This window comes from Anser brachyrhynchus (assembly GCF_964034855.1).
Source record: "Anser brachyrhynchus genome assembly, chromosome: 2".
NCBI lineage: Eukaryota > Metazoa > Chordata > Aves > Anseriformes > Anatidae > Anser > Anser brachyrhynchus.
Window position 1 is genome coordinate 87,633,170 of NC_137695.1, and position 15,169 is coordinate 87,648,338.

At 38.9% G+C, this 15,169-nt stretch overlaps 2 long non-coding RNA genes across 2 annotated transcripts in view; both read left to right on the forward strand.

Moving 5' to 3' along the window:
* The first annotated feature begins 300 nt into the window (after window positions 1-300).
* Window positions 301-4,803, forward strand: LOC308191349. Its single transcript, XR_013947905.1, has 2 exons — window positions 301-1,327; window positions 2,522-4,803. It is a non-coding gene; the product is annotated as an uncharacterized lncRNA (long non-coding RNA).
* Window positions 4,804-10,869: 6,066 nt separating this feature from the next.
* The window catches only part of LOC308189910, a 39,155-nt gene continuing 34,855 nt past the window's right edge, over window positions 10,870-15,169 (forward strand). Inside the window, exon 1 of the long non-coding RNA XR_013946717.1 lies at window positions 10,870-11,367. This is a non-coding gene — a long non-coding RNA (uncharacterized lncRNA). The remainder of the gene's footprint in view (window positions 11,368-15,169) is intronic.

A 15,169-nucleotide genomic window follows, 5' to 3' on the forward strand; every position in this document is an offset into this window, starting at 1 on the left:
TTCTTCAGTATCTTTTTTTCCTAGCATTTTCAGTGGAAGAGAGCAGGAGAATCATTTTGCTAATGGAAGAAGATGAGGGCAGTTTAAAAAATGAGAGAAAGTAAGATTTTTTTTTCATTACTTTTTAATGAAAACAGCTTGGCAGCAGGTTTTTATAGCTGTATTAACTAGAATATCTGTATAAAAATATTTTCTCAAGTGATTCTCATCATTTTTAAATCTGTATTGTGCTACTCATGGTGTGTTAACTGTAATGTTCACTGGTATTACAAGAAGGAATCTTAAAATTATTGAAAAAAACTACAGCTAAAATAGATTTATGCACTCAGCTGAAGGCAGTGCTTTTTAGATGCAAAAATGAAATTGGGAAGGGCTAAGTAGTTTCTGAAGGAGAGACACATTTTTTTATGAAGGCTGTGTATGTATTTTGCAATGTTGGTACACAGTCTTTGCCAATCAGATCTCAGAAAGAGTCGTACATGATTTTCTCAGGCACACAGTAATTCCAGCGCATATCAGAAAGAAAAAAAAAAAACCAAACCTTTAAAAAGTCTGTATTGAAAGACTTCTGCTCTGCATAGCAGAGCATACGTTTTTCAGAGCTGCACAAGATTCGCCACACCATTTCCATTCCAGCCAAAGGGGCGTGCATGTCTAACTCCCAGAAAGCTTACAGAAAAAATATTCTAGGGACAGATTGTACACTACATCTTAACAGCACCAATAAAACCATAGTCATTAAAATCTAAACTCATAGTTTCGCATCAGTTTTTCATTTACCACAATACGTGGTATGTCTCTCACTATTTTTGTTGGAAATAATTATCCTTTGGTCATGGTAAAAAGCTTGAGCATGATGTATTTCCTGTCTTCTACAACATGAGCTTGTTAATGCTTGTCACTGCTCTATGTAAGACTTATGAGACTTTTTTTTTTAACTGCTTGGATTCAAAGGCCACAGCTTAACATTGTCATTTTACTTGCTTCTAATGGATTATCTTTACCAGTCCTCCTCCTGCAGGCACTGACAAGCTGTTATTAGCACAGGTGGGTTATGGTCTGTTTGAAAGACTCTAAGGTTCTTTGCAGCTGAGGAAAAGAACAACTTCTCCTTGTATCAGCTATGAATAGGCATTGCGTTAACAGCAAATATCTGCTTGCAAAGTATAGTCTGTTCTCTATAGTCCTCTTTGGCACCTTAATTTATGTAACAAGGCCCTGACAAATAAAAACACTGGTGAGAGGTTTAGGATATTGTAGAGGTAACTGATGTGTTGCTGTTTTCTTGGCTATCCTAGTAAAGATGGGGGGTGCTTGGTGAAAGCAGGTAGGTTGCCTGTGGTAACTGGAATGCTTAATTTTTCACTGTTTTTTTTTTTGGGGGGGGGGGGGGCGGGGGGGAATGCTTTATGTAATGCATTATTCATGGTACTGTCTTTCAGAAGACACATTCTTTCAATTATTTGTGCATTTTTTGGAGAAACAAGTAACACATGGTAGAGTGGGTGCCAGTGTACCATGATCCTTAATGAACAGGATAGCTCACCTTTAGTGGTGTTCATGAGGTGTGGTATTTTTTATTTGTTTTTGTTCTGTTTAAACTCTACTTTCTCTGCATTGACTTTCTCCTTGATTCCATCTTTGTCTCTTTCACGTGTGGATAAGACTTGGTTTCCTGTTTGTTTTTTCTTTTCACCTTAACCTTGTGGCTGTATAGACACCCTATTTCACCCTTTTCCTTGAACACTTTTGACCTCACCCTTCTCCCCCATGCTCTTACTTCTCAGAACTCTTCCTGCCTTTTCTCTTTTTACCATTCTACTGTTTTCCCATATCTTCTGTCCAATCTGAGCTTACTTGCTTATTTACTTATCTATCCCCTTCATATTAACACTATCTCTTTAAATGCAACGAAAACTAATTTTAACGATTTAAAGGACAGAGGCAAAGTAGGGTCCATAGCACACTTTAGATTTAGTGTAATCTCCTTGTAAAATATGTGGGGAAAACTATGGATTAGATTTAGGGGATTTTTAAATTTTTTTTTTTGATATCATACTGTGTGTTTGGTTTGGAAAGTGGACACTGGGGGTTACAACAGCTATTCCAGGCCCAGAACAGAAACATGCCTAAGCATGTTTACAAGCTCTTCAGGAAGATGGAACCCTTTCTTGAAGGCTTTGAAATGGAAGGCCCCAGAGAGCTTCTTCAGCTGCTGGTTCTACAAAGACTGAGCCTCATTCCATCTCCCAGTAGGTTTCCTGAGGAAAAGGCTATGTACTACCTTATACTCCAGAGGAAACATGGAGTCTATTTATTGCACATGAAGCATTTTAGTCAGGTATCACTCCTTCAGCTGATACTAGCTATTTCATTTGTCTTGGTGTTTATGATGTAGCTGTAGTTCAGTTATGTATGCAAAATGGATTATATTGCTAATATTTATAATATATATAGTATAGTGCTTAGGTAAAGCATTCTATAGTAAGTAATTTACTGTGGAATGGTTTCTCTTTCAAAGTTTGCCAGCAGCACCAGAACCATTCTGCTCCCTTGCCCTGCCTAGGGCACTTTGCTCTCCAGCAGCTACAGGACCAGAGGTATAGAGAATGCATAGCTGCTACATGAAGATCGCTGGAGGACTGACAGCTCTCTTGTTCTCGCTGCTGAAGAAATGAGAGGAGAAGGCACAAGTCTGTGTCTTTACAGAAGCAATGCCACAGACTGCTAAAGCACTCATTTACAGCATTGTGGGGTTCTCTGGAATATGTTTTCCATGAACCAGAGAGGTATGGAGAGATAATAAAGGAAAAAAGACAACATGTGTCTCCTTGATCTTGCTTCTGCCACTGTCAGAAAATCCCCCTGCCAACTTCAAACATGACAGAAAAAGGGAGTGCAGAAATGCAAGTGAGAGGAGGCAGTTTACTTATTGAAATAAAGAGAGTAGGGAAAGCAGGAAAATGTTAAAAAGCATAGAATGAACTAGAGAATTCTTAGTTTATTTAAGATTTCTTAATGGAAAAGACATAATTTTTGTCACTATTTCTGTAAGGTTTTCTGGATTCTCTGAGGGAAATACTGTTATTCAGTTAAACAAGTAAAACTGGGTTTTCATGCATATGGTCTTTGAATTATTATTAGCAGACCTGACGTGTGTAAGGATTAGAGAATGAAACTAAAAAAGAGCCCAATCTTGAAAACACTAATTTATTTAGTTACTTACAAGGATTCTTCTTAAAATACTGAATTTACAAAGCAACTGGTGATTTCTGTGTAACCAGCTTCATAACCTTTCTGAAACCATTGAGTACCTATAGTGAAAATCAGGCCCACTGGGGGCCTGAACATTGTTTTACACAAAATGATTATTTATCCCTGTAACTTTAAGACTGTTTTCATCCCACAATCACAGCATGCTGAGTGTATTAACTTGCTTCTGAATCTGCGCTTGATGGGAGGGGTCATATCTTGTTTGACCTTCCTTTGAATGGTTGAACCACCAGTCCTGATAGAGTAGTAACTAAAAAAACACAAAAATGAATTTAGATGCTGTTTTCAGAGATCTGAATCTCCAGTCTTATCATTTCTTCCCTGAAGAAGGCAACATTTGGTGGCTTAGGGTGTTAAAACATGGTCTGTTTTCGATGAGCCCATTGTCAGATCATGAGAGGCTTACAGATTTCTGGGAATCACTTCTTCAGTATTTTGTGTGTGTCATTCCTGCTTCATTGTTCTTTCAGTGTAAAGTTATAGCTAGAGGGGAAGGAGGAGGTTGCACTCTACTTGTAAAAAAATGATGACACTTTAAAGGACACAAAACTTTTTTTTTTTTAAAAACAAATGACCCTGATTTCTCCACTGTTTCATGATTGTATCTGTTGCCTAAAGTGTGTTCTAATTTACTCTGTACAAGAAATGCTTTCCATGCAGCTCAGAACATGTGGTCTCTACTCCAAGTGATTGTACTCTGCATAGGCAATGAGCTCAATGTATCCTGTAAATTTGATTAACGGTACCCACAGTGGTTCTCCTAGGAGCCAGGGAGAAAAGCAACCAATAAGAGTGGTGAACAGGAGTAGAATGATAGGTAGCATCTGGTAGGAAGACAATTAAATGATCACAGCTAATAGTGTTGTTTTAAATCATCAATCAGTGTTTCAGGTAGTTCCATGTGAGTCTGTTGGACACCATCAGCAAGCTGTTAGCTACTCTAAGATGGAGATCCTATTTCTTACTCTGAGTTGAAGCTCCTGAAAGCTGATTGCCACTGGTCTACTTCCATGAAGAAAGCTAGGTTCATAGTAGTCAAGTCTTAACTCTTAACAAAACCTTTTTTTTTTTTTCTCTCCAAACTCCACAATTAAATAAGTTGTGGCATATATCACTCTACTATGTGGCAGATAATAAAACTGACTATTGTAGTGAAAATATGTATATGGGGATTGACTAAACACAGAAATGTTAGTGAGAGTTGGGTTTAGTACTACAAAATTACATGACTTATGGAAAATTGATAATCTCAACTCAGAAGCCAAACAAACAGCTTTTGGGTTTGGTATGTTTCACCTCTGCCCAGACCCGCAGCATGTCCAGTATAACTCTGCTACACCTGAAAATCTAACTTCTAATAAGTCTAAACTTACTTCAGTCCATACGGGATATTCACTCTGGCTCTGTGTTTTTTTCCTTTTTGTACACTTTCATGTCATTATGCTAACAACATTACACAACAAAACAGTTGTAGGTTCTCAATACATCCTGTATTAGTTACAAAATACTTTGAATTTCCAAAGTCTTGAATGTACGTGGAATTTCACAGGATAAAGGGTCCAGTGAAATGGAGCAAATAGAGGTAAATCTATTTTTATACAAGTTGAGCTACCTAAAAAGCACAGCTGCCTGAAACTTTCATAGTGTGGCTCAGTAAATACTGAGCTACGGTTTTCTCTACAACCAATACCACATGATCCAAGTGTTATATGCTGATCTTTGTTCCTTGAGCTGTCCAACCCAGTAATTCCACAGCAGATCTTGGAATGTTACTTCTAGCTAGAGGAAAGAAAGCAACAATAGCAAGTACAGATACCAAAAGGATTGGCAGAACCACATTTCTTAGAATGACACATCTTGCCTGAAGTCTAAAGACTCAGACTTCACAGGATTCACGAGCTACTTTCTTAAGTCTTTGAGCTTTAGGTTCCTCAAGAGGATGAGCAACTCCAAGCAATATCCAACTTCCAAAGCAATAGTACAGTACTCTCCTGGTGGTAGAATTTTATTTTCCTTGCTGTAGGATCTGAAGAAAGGCACTTCCTGCATGCTAGAGTGTTTTTTTTTGTTTGTTTTCAAATGCTATGAGGGACGGTCCTTTTCCCCAAATAACTTAAATCTACCCTTAATATAGTTCCCTCTATACTTTTATTTGCCTAAGGTAGACTAAAAGAATCAACCTAAATAATGTAGTCGATCAATATTTCTGTAGGAAATGACTGAGCTTGACTGAATCTTAATGTATTGACTTATGTGTCTGATTATTGCGATTTAGCTGTAAACACCCCTTTAATGGTGGTGAAGCAGAACATGCAAGCTTAGTTTTCTTTAAGAGACAAGCTTGAAATCATTTTTCAAGTGTTCATAAAATAAATATTTTTGAAAATGGCTGTAACTAATAATATAAAATATATTCACAAATATTTGTGTTCAAGAAAAAAATCTATGAGATGAAAGTGTTTATTTATATATATATATATATATATATAAAAATATATCAAAGCCCTAAAGAAACCAAACTCTTCTTTCAATTTCATCTGTCGTTGCTTAGTTATACTGTCATTATTCAGTCTGGGGCATTTTTGACCTAAAAAGGAGAAGATTGAAAGACACATACACTTTTGAAAGGTTGCTGCACAGAGGAAAAATCAGCATCTTTTTTGTACATTTTGGATAAAACGAGAATTAATGGGCTTTGGCCACATGGGGGATGAATGTTAGACAATGGGTGGGGTGAGTTCCTTTAATGAGTGGATGGTGAAGCACTGGGATTGATTCCCTGGGAGGTTAGACACCTTCAGTGGCAGAGCTTCTGCTGTTGAAGGTCTCTAACAACAGGTTGTGCAAAAGTCTCTCAGAAATGCTGCAGCCCTAGAATGGACTTGCTGACCGGTTGAGATACCTTGAACCTGATTTTTCTTTCCTCCCTATCCTTTTTTTTACACTTGTCTTTGTACATGGTAGACACTATTGCAAGCTACAACCTTACCTCTGCCTTACAGAAGAAGCCAATCTTCTAAGTTTTGTGTAAAAAATCTGGGACGTTACGGATCACAATTGTCCCTTAAGTGTTTTATTTCATGACTACAATGAAGCAACTTCAAAAGTTATTACTTATGTGTTAAGAACATACTGATTCTCCATTCTCATAGTTATCAACTCCCGATCAGCAGGTCCCTGATACTTACCTAATAACTTCTTTTTTTTTTTCCTTTACTGTTTCAGTAGCACGTTTAGATATATTTCCCATTCCCTGAAACCTGCCAAACAAGTTAATGACCACTGAAGAACAAAGTTAACCAGAATTTATCCCGATCTGGTCTACTGAATTGAACAGATCCCATTTTTCAGAACCAAGGCACGAGACAGGTAAGTGAAAATGCTATTTCCACACTAATGTGTGTCCTGTATTCCTGCACAATTGCATGAGATTCCTGTTGAGGAGAGGTTGGGGGGATATTATCTTTTATTTCACAGACCCCTTGAAATTCAGTCATACGGAACATCTTTTTTATTTCTGGAAATAAGTTAAAATCCTCACCTAAACCCTTCTAAAAGTAAAGATTATAGAACTACAGCCCACAGCCATTCTGGCAGGCATTGAAAGCTAATGGAATTGGCAATGCTTTTATCCAAAGAATATAAAAAATTGTCTTTAAAAGGTCATAAGTGTTTGTCAAGGGCACCCTGTGTTTGAAAAACATTTCCTTTGTCTAGTGTGAACAAATCTGGCGGCTTGGAAGGCTTGAAAACACATGGGTCAAAACAAACCCTTCGCTAGGGGCTCAGCTATTATCGTGAGGGACATAGTATTAAGTTGCAGGTGCAATAAAACACTGACGCAAAGCAAGTAGAATTTGGTCACTAAGAAAGTAGCTGGTCTTGCACTGGATGTATTTTTCTGAAAAGTAAGAGAATTTTTATCACTTTGTTTCATCATGGAACGGGGTTAACGTTTCATGAAGGAGATAGTGAAAATCACCCAGAGACTCATTAAACAAAGAAACTTCTAGAAGCTGCATTACAAAAAATTTCCTTCTCTGCTTGCCTCTTAAACATCTGAGTCACATTTTAACCACATCTTTTTGGAGAAATGACAGATTCAATATGTGCTTGATCTAAACAACTGAGGTGTATGTAATGCAGAAAAGTGTGGGGAGGATTTCTTTGAAATAAAACTGCTCTGTAGAACAAAACTATTTGAACATAAATTTCAAAGGAAATTTTGCAGATAATGGTGTCAGACTTTGCAGGTACAGCCTACTAGTAATCCTTATTGTTAACTGACATGATATGATGTAGGTATATGGAACAGAAAATAGATACATTTACAGTTCAGACACTGATTCAGTAAAAGTAGGCTAAGATTCTCCTTTACATCATTCTCTTCTTGAAGTTGCACAGATATTGGTAGATTGTTTTAAATACTGTTGGAATCTGAGAAATGCAAAAGTTGGTTCCCAAATAATATCTAACATTTCTAAATGAAAAGCATAACTTTTTAAGACAACCAAATTTACTAAATTTTGCAAGTTTCTGTATCCGCAAAAATTTTAATGTTCTAGCCTCTAACTTCTAGTATCTCTGAAATAATAAATGCTGATATTAAACTCTAATCATCAGCCTAATAAACCACATTATTTCAAACTTCATCTCCAGTTTTCAGGCTAAGTGTCTACTATAGGCAAACAACTAGTCAGTTTTTGATTTAATGAGAAAGACACTTAGCATGCCTGATGTTACAGTTCCTAAAGCAAGTATTTGGATTTAGAAGCCTGAAATTGTGGGAAACTGAACAGAAGTGTTCAGTGTTCCAGGTATGTTAAAGTATGCACCAAGCTTGCTGTAATTGATATGACAGTGCTATTTCTACAGCAATCTTAATTTGCAAAATAAAAAATTTCACATGCTACAAAGGTTGAGGCCTGAACTGTCTTCCCTAGAAGAAAAGTTAGGAAGCTATAGGAAAATTCACAGTGGAGAAACTGTTATCTAACATAAGTTTTCAAACCGAAGTAGAGCGGTCACACAAATAATGTTGCTATTCACTTCTGAAATGTTTAACTGCAACTCTAGTCTATTAAGGAGCTTTTTTCCTCCCCTAAATTTAAATGGTAGGTGTAGCTAATCCATTTGGGATCAAATAATGCTTTGATTTCATATATTATCCAGTTACCTCAAAGAACAAATTTCAAAGTTGAAAAGAGGGGAACAGTCACATTTCTTGTGAAGCCTTTTCTTTAGAAAGCTTGTAATGAGTAAGGCTTAAGCAAATCCACCGTAGAGTTATGGCCAGCACAGAAGCCTGTCATAACTACAAAACTCAATACAGTTTTATGAAGAGATAAGGGTTTGGTGACTTTCATACTTTAGGGGAGTGTGTTTGACTTGGATAACAACTTGTGTTCCTACTTCACAAAATTACATAGCTTACACTGGTGTCTATATATCACTGTGGGCAGGATACTTCCAGCTTGATCAGTATAATGTGGATTCATACATATTTGCAGTCCTCTTCTAAACAGATACTGTACATTTTGCCCATGCCTACACAGATGAAGCCTAAAAATAGTATCTATTTTCAGGATGTTGAGAAGGCTTTTTTTACCTCTCAAATCTGCCTAAGGTTTGCGGATGAAAATACGCTGTTTTCTGTTATAATGCCTAGAGTTATGAATCACATGAAGCCGCACAGTGTTGAACGTTGGAGTAAAGTTTACTTGACGGTCAGCTGCAAGGGAAAACACTGCTTTCCAAACACTATACTGGCAAACACAAGGATGTTTGCATTGTGTTTACTTTTACTTTGGGGGAGGGGGGGGGGGGGAGTTTTTTTGTTTTGTTTTCCTCTAACAATCAATGATACCCACTCTTTAGGGTCTTATTCACCAGAACTAACATTTAATTGAAACCACCCACTTGCACTGTGGGTACTCTTAGTTCTCTGTGTATTCATGTGGTAAAGAATAAAACAGTTCATCAATTCAGTCTTGTTATTGCTCATTATGCCACTTCCCTTTGAAACTGTACCTGTAGAATGCTGCATTTCAAATTAATGTTCAGAATTTTCCACAGAGATCCCCCAAAGCGTTTCTCTAATCTGCATGTGTCTGGAGATGAATTATTTTTCTTGCTGTACAGATAATTGTCCATGACAAGCACTGAAAGTACTTTAATTATATTTAAGCCTAATTCCTATAATTCTTCCCTCTATACTGCAATATACACCCTGTTGCTTTTGGTGCCATTTACAAACCATATAGACCTCTATACCATATAGATATAGAGGAAGTACCAGTCAGTGCTGTGGTCTCTGCATTGCTTTGTATAATCAAGTTCCTGCAAATACATCTCAACTCATGCAGTAAACTGAGAAGAAGGGTGTTCCTGGACACTAGGATGACTGCATCTTCATCTAAGCAGATGTTCTTCCATGGGTATCCTGGAGTGGCATCACTTATAAACTGCTGTTTTGGTGCTCTACCAAACAGCATCTATTGGAGGGGGCTAAAAGCATTGCAGGTCTGACAGCAGAGACAGTCATAAAGCCACTTGCCTAGTCCTCTCCTCCAACATTTGCCAGTGGACCTACCCTGAATAAGGAGACAGGCACTGCCAGCTCTGTCCAGGAGATTGTTACCAGCTGTGGTTAGTAGTTACTACTGCTGAAACACAGAACAGCTTAGGTTAGCAAGCACTCCTAGAAATCTAGTGTATGTACAGCTTTGGCTAGAGCACCCAGGGCCATGTCCAGTTAAGTGTCTGTCTATCTCTAAGGGTGGAAATGTCACAACATCCCTTGCTAACCTGTTCCAACATTTGACTACCCCTGTTATACAGAAACATTTTCTTATGTTCGGATGGAAAATAGTTGTTTTTTTTTTCTTTGTTTTAAATCCATGCCTTTTGTTCTGTCACTGGACATGACTGAGATGACTCTGACTCCCCCTTCTTCTCTCCCAACCATCAGATATTTGTATACATCAATAAGATCCCTACTGAATCTGCTCTTCTTCAGGCCAAACAATCCCAACTCTCTCAGCCTTTCCTAACGTGAAAGATGCTCCAGTCCCTAAGTCTACTTTGTGGTTCTTTACTGGACTTGCTCCACATCTTTCTTGTACTGGGGAGCTCAGAACTGGACCCAGCGTTCCAGGTCTCCAGCTGAGAGTTCAACGTAGGTATCAGCTCCCTTGACCTACTAGTAATGTGTTTACTAATGCAACCCAGGATGCTGTTGGCCTTCTTTGCTATAAGGATCAGACCCAGTTTGAGACTAACAGACTGAATGTAATGAATGTGCTGGAGATCAGAGGTTCCACAAAAATGCTAATTTTCACAGTTACAAAGCTAGATTAAATTACCAGAACATGTATCGTTAAAAGCCCACTTGCATCTATGTTTTCCTGCCTCTTCCCTGCATACCTTAGGCTTTCAGATGGAGCATAAAGTGTGATGCGCTGTGGTGTTGAAAACCCTCACTGCTTAGAATGGAATATTCCCTCTTGTGGGTTGCTACAGTTTCCTTGAACTGGGTGGGAAGGAGTTAAAAATTTCACTGGCTTTCTGGCTAGATGGGCTCTTGTAGTGGGTTTATGTGGCAAGGTTTTGGTAGCAGGGGGCCATAGGAGTGGCTTCTGTGAGAAGGATCTAGAAGCTGCCCCATGTTTGGTAAGGGCCCCACTGCTGACCAGAGCTGAGCCAGTAAGTGATGTTGTTTGCGCCTCTGTGAGAGCATATTTAAGACGGGGAAAAAAAAAAAACGCTGCGCCACACAGCAGCTGGGAGAGGGAGAGGAGTGAGGAACAGCCTTGCAGGCGCCAAGGTCAGTGAAGAAGGAGGGGGAGAGGTGCTCCAGGCGCCGGAGCAGAAGTCCCCTGCGGCCTGTGGTGAGGACCATGGTGAAGCAGGCTGTCGCCCTGCAGCCCATGGAGTACCACGGTGGAGCAGGGTTCCACGCTGCAGCCCGTGGAGGAGACCACAGTGGAGCAGGTGGACCTGCACCGACGGAGGCTGCAGCCTGTGGAAGACCCCTGCCGGAGCAGATTCCGGGCCGGACCTGTAGCCCGTGGAGAGGAGACCACGCAGGAGCAGGTGACCTGGCAGGAGCTGCTGCCCGTGGGGGATCCAGGTTGGAGCAGTTTGCTCCTGGGGGATGGACCCCGTGGTATGGACCCATATCTGGAGTAGTTCTTGAAGAGCTGCTGCCTGTGGGAAGCCCACGCCGGATCAGTTCAGCAAGGACTGCATCCTGTAGGAGGGACCCCACAGCACAGGGGACGAGAGTGACCAAGAAGGAGCGCTGGAGACGAAGCGCTATAGACTGACCATAACCCCCATTCCCCTGTTCCCCTGCGCCACTTGGGGGGGAGGAGGTGGAAGAGGGTGGATGGGCGGGAAGGTGCTTTTGGTTTCTTTCCTTTGTTTCTCGCTTCTCCAGCTTGTTAGTAATAGGTAATAAATCTTACTGTCTCCCTATACTGAGTCTGTTTTGCCCGTCACAATAATTACTGCGTGATCTCCCTGTCCTTATCTCAACCCTTGAGCCCTTTTCATTGTATTTTCTCACCGTTCCTCTTTGAACGAGGGGGAGTGAGAGAGTGGTTGTGGTGGAACTCGGCTGCCCACCTGAGTAAAACCACCACAGCTCTCAAGAAACATCAGGTCCTCTCTTCTGCTGTTCTTCATAGCTGTGTCATTCCTGCTGTGCTTTTCTAAACTTTTGTAAAGAGCTCCAGGGATGGGGACAGGAACATTTCCACAGGCAAACTTTGGTGCTTCAAAACTGTTACTGTTTCTAAGGTCCAACCTCTAATGAAAATCTTCTTTGGCACCTCTTGGGTCCATTATCATCTGTCATACCAATACACCTACCCTGACACCAGACATGGTAATGTGTTTGTTTATTTGGAGTCCATATGTTTGACATTTTCTCCTTTGGTCCTTCGTTTAATCAAAACCAGCAGGCAGAATCATAACTGGCATTGAACTGATAGCCCCAGACCTCCACCAAGCTCATAGTACTCACTAAGGCAATTGCATTTGTTTTCTAATAACATACAGTCCTTCCATCTGATAGACATGTCAAAGCATGTTTCCATGTAAAGTAAGTAAGAATAAAGTTGCCTGTAGTCTGTGAAAAAGGAAACAAAGGTAAAAGAATGCATAGTGTTTCAAATAAAACATTGAATGAAAACATGAATGAAGAGCTGAAATAAATGAGGTATAGACTTGAATGTGAAGGTTTGTAGATAAGACTACTATGTGACTTATGGAAATGAGAAATGGCATGGAAAACGTGAACTATCAGCTGAGCATTCCAAAGTACTACAAAGAACATGGGGGCAAGAGACTTCAGGCTACAGAAGCTGGAAGAAAAACCATGCAATGGGAAGGAACAGAAGAGAAAAGGCAAGCAAGAAGTGAAAATATATGTGTCATAACAGGGAATGATAATATTGGAAGGTTCTCCAGTTTTAAACGGTATTTATTTCTAAAGGGAGGGATGGTGAGATAGAAGAGGTTGTCTGAGCCTGTGGGGAGGGAGTCAAGGTCAACATTGGTATCACTCAGGATGTTTAAACTATCTTTTAGCTTAAGATGAGACCAGTCAAACAATGTAGGGAAATATCTGAAAATTTGATAGAGATATTAAACACTTTTTTTTTTCTTTTTACCTATTTGCAAATACTGCATTTGCTCTAGGCTGAGCTATACATGAATGTATACTTAATTTTATTATCCAGATTTCTAAATGGCAACTACTGTAAGGAAGGGTTGCCTTTCTGCAGAGTTGCTATTGGTATGATGACTGTATTTCCATATTTGTAAATATCTACGTGTGTTCTGTAGGATATATCATATGGGAAATGGTCTTGTAGATTTACAAATGTACCTAATTCTATTTCAAGAGAAGTTATGCTGAAGTAAAGACTGCAGCTTATTTTGTGACTATTAGTTTTAAAGTCCAGACTAAAGTGTCAGTATTATTTCAAATACTCAGAAAGTCTCCTTTGTATGAAAGCTTGTATTTGTGGGAATTTGCCTCGAGAGAAGCAAAGAGAACAGATGTGTAGAATGAATGTAAACAGAGTGTAAATTTAAGGGAAAAGACTGTATCCCAAATTCTGAAACTAAAGCAACCCTCAAATACTTCTAATTCCATGAATTACTCTTACCTTAGAAGTTTCCGCGTCTCAAAACTAGTGCTTTATCTATCATGAAGTACATTTTGTAAAGGAAAAATCACTTGTGCTAAACCATATATAATAAAAAGGAAAGTTCTGATCCTTATGAAGAGATGCAGAAGGACTCAACTAGGCAGTATGAGAACGGCACTAACAGGGCAGGTATTGCTATTTGCAGATACCAGCCCCTAACGTTACTGTTGCCTCTGTTGATTTTGTACTTGACAGCAGAAGAACAGCATGTGATGAGCAAAATTGCTCCTGGCTTTTTGAAACCTGTGTTTGGAAAGCAGGAACATCACAAAAGAAGTAGAACTGTTTCACATTATGCATACATGAATTCAGATAATGCAACTAGAGCAATTACAAGACATAATCCAGCCAGCTGAAAAGCTATATCTTAACTATGCAGTTCTAGCTGAGATGTTCCAGTCAACAAGCGTTTAGCTAGAGGCAACTGTGCCTCAAAACAAAACATTTTCCAAAATTAGTTTTTAAAAATAGGCCCTTGGGAACTACTTTTTTTAGATACTTGGTGATAAGGCAGTTTGTAAAGGAACATCTATTGCCCTAAGTTTTGCCTATACTTGCAAAAAGACAGAGCTGCCCTATTTAGAAGATCGGAGCCTTTGGCATATTATATGGGTTATACATAATTTAATCTTTTAACAGAATATTTTAAATCATCCCCAGAAAAAAATCTGTAGAGTCATTGCAGAGCAATCATATTACTTCTAAAGTCATCTTCAGACCTGTTTTCCTTTTATCCTGTTTTCTGTAGACACTAATCTTGGTTTAAATTAGTTTCAAAACACCCCATTTAAAATCTCTGGGAACATTGTTTTTGCTGAATCACTTAACCTTTCTTAGTAATTTTTGTTTTCCATAAGATAGAAAGGTTTCAACCTTATTTCTGATACATTTAGCAGAGACCTCAATAAGAAGCATGGAAGACAGGTGTAAACAAAGAGAAGAGAAAAATAATCTCTTATCTATTTTAAAATTCCATGAAATGTTGACCTTGGTAAATTTTTATACCTAGTGAAATGCTGGGAGTACAGACCATCCTCTACTTGCTCTCTGTCTGTGGGTCATAATCTGCTTTATATGTTCTGACAGTTTGGTGATTTTTTCTTCTTTGCTTACAGTTGGTTCCTGCAAGCCACAGGATATATTAACATTTTGGTTCAGATGAGGAGCTTACTTTTTCCAACAGTTTGCCAACTATCCCTTCTTGCTGTGCTTTGCTACAACATACACTGTATTCCTTTAAAACGTGTCTAAAAGAGAAGATTCACACCTAATTCATACCAACTACTAAGACTAGTCCACATCTGTACCATACTAGAGCCAGTCTAAAATAAAATCCCTTGACATGACACACTTTATATGTAACATATGAAGTAGATGTTTGCACTGTCTGCTTTGCTCTACAGATCTGCTCTCATTGGGCTACAATGATCAGACCACGTAGTTACTGCAGATATAGACAGAGTTTGTCTAAATAAATAAATTCCTTCCCATGGAATGTCTATACCTGTGAGCACTTAACCTTTATATCACTATGAAATTTTTACTTGCTCTAGGAAGAATTTACTTGATAGGGATATAAAGCAATTCTTCTCCATGAAAGAAAAACATAAGCACAGATAATACTATTTTGCTTTTAAACGAGCTTCACACACAAAATAACACCAGCCTGTACTAGG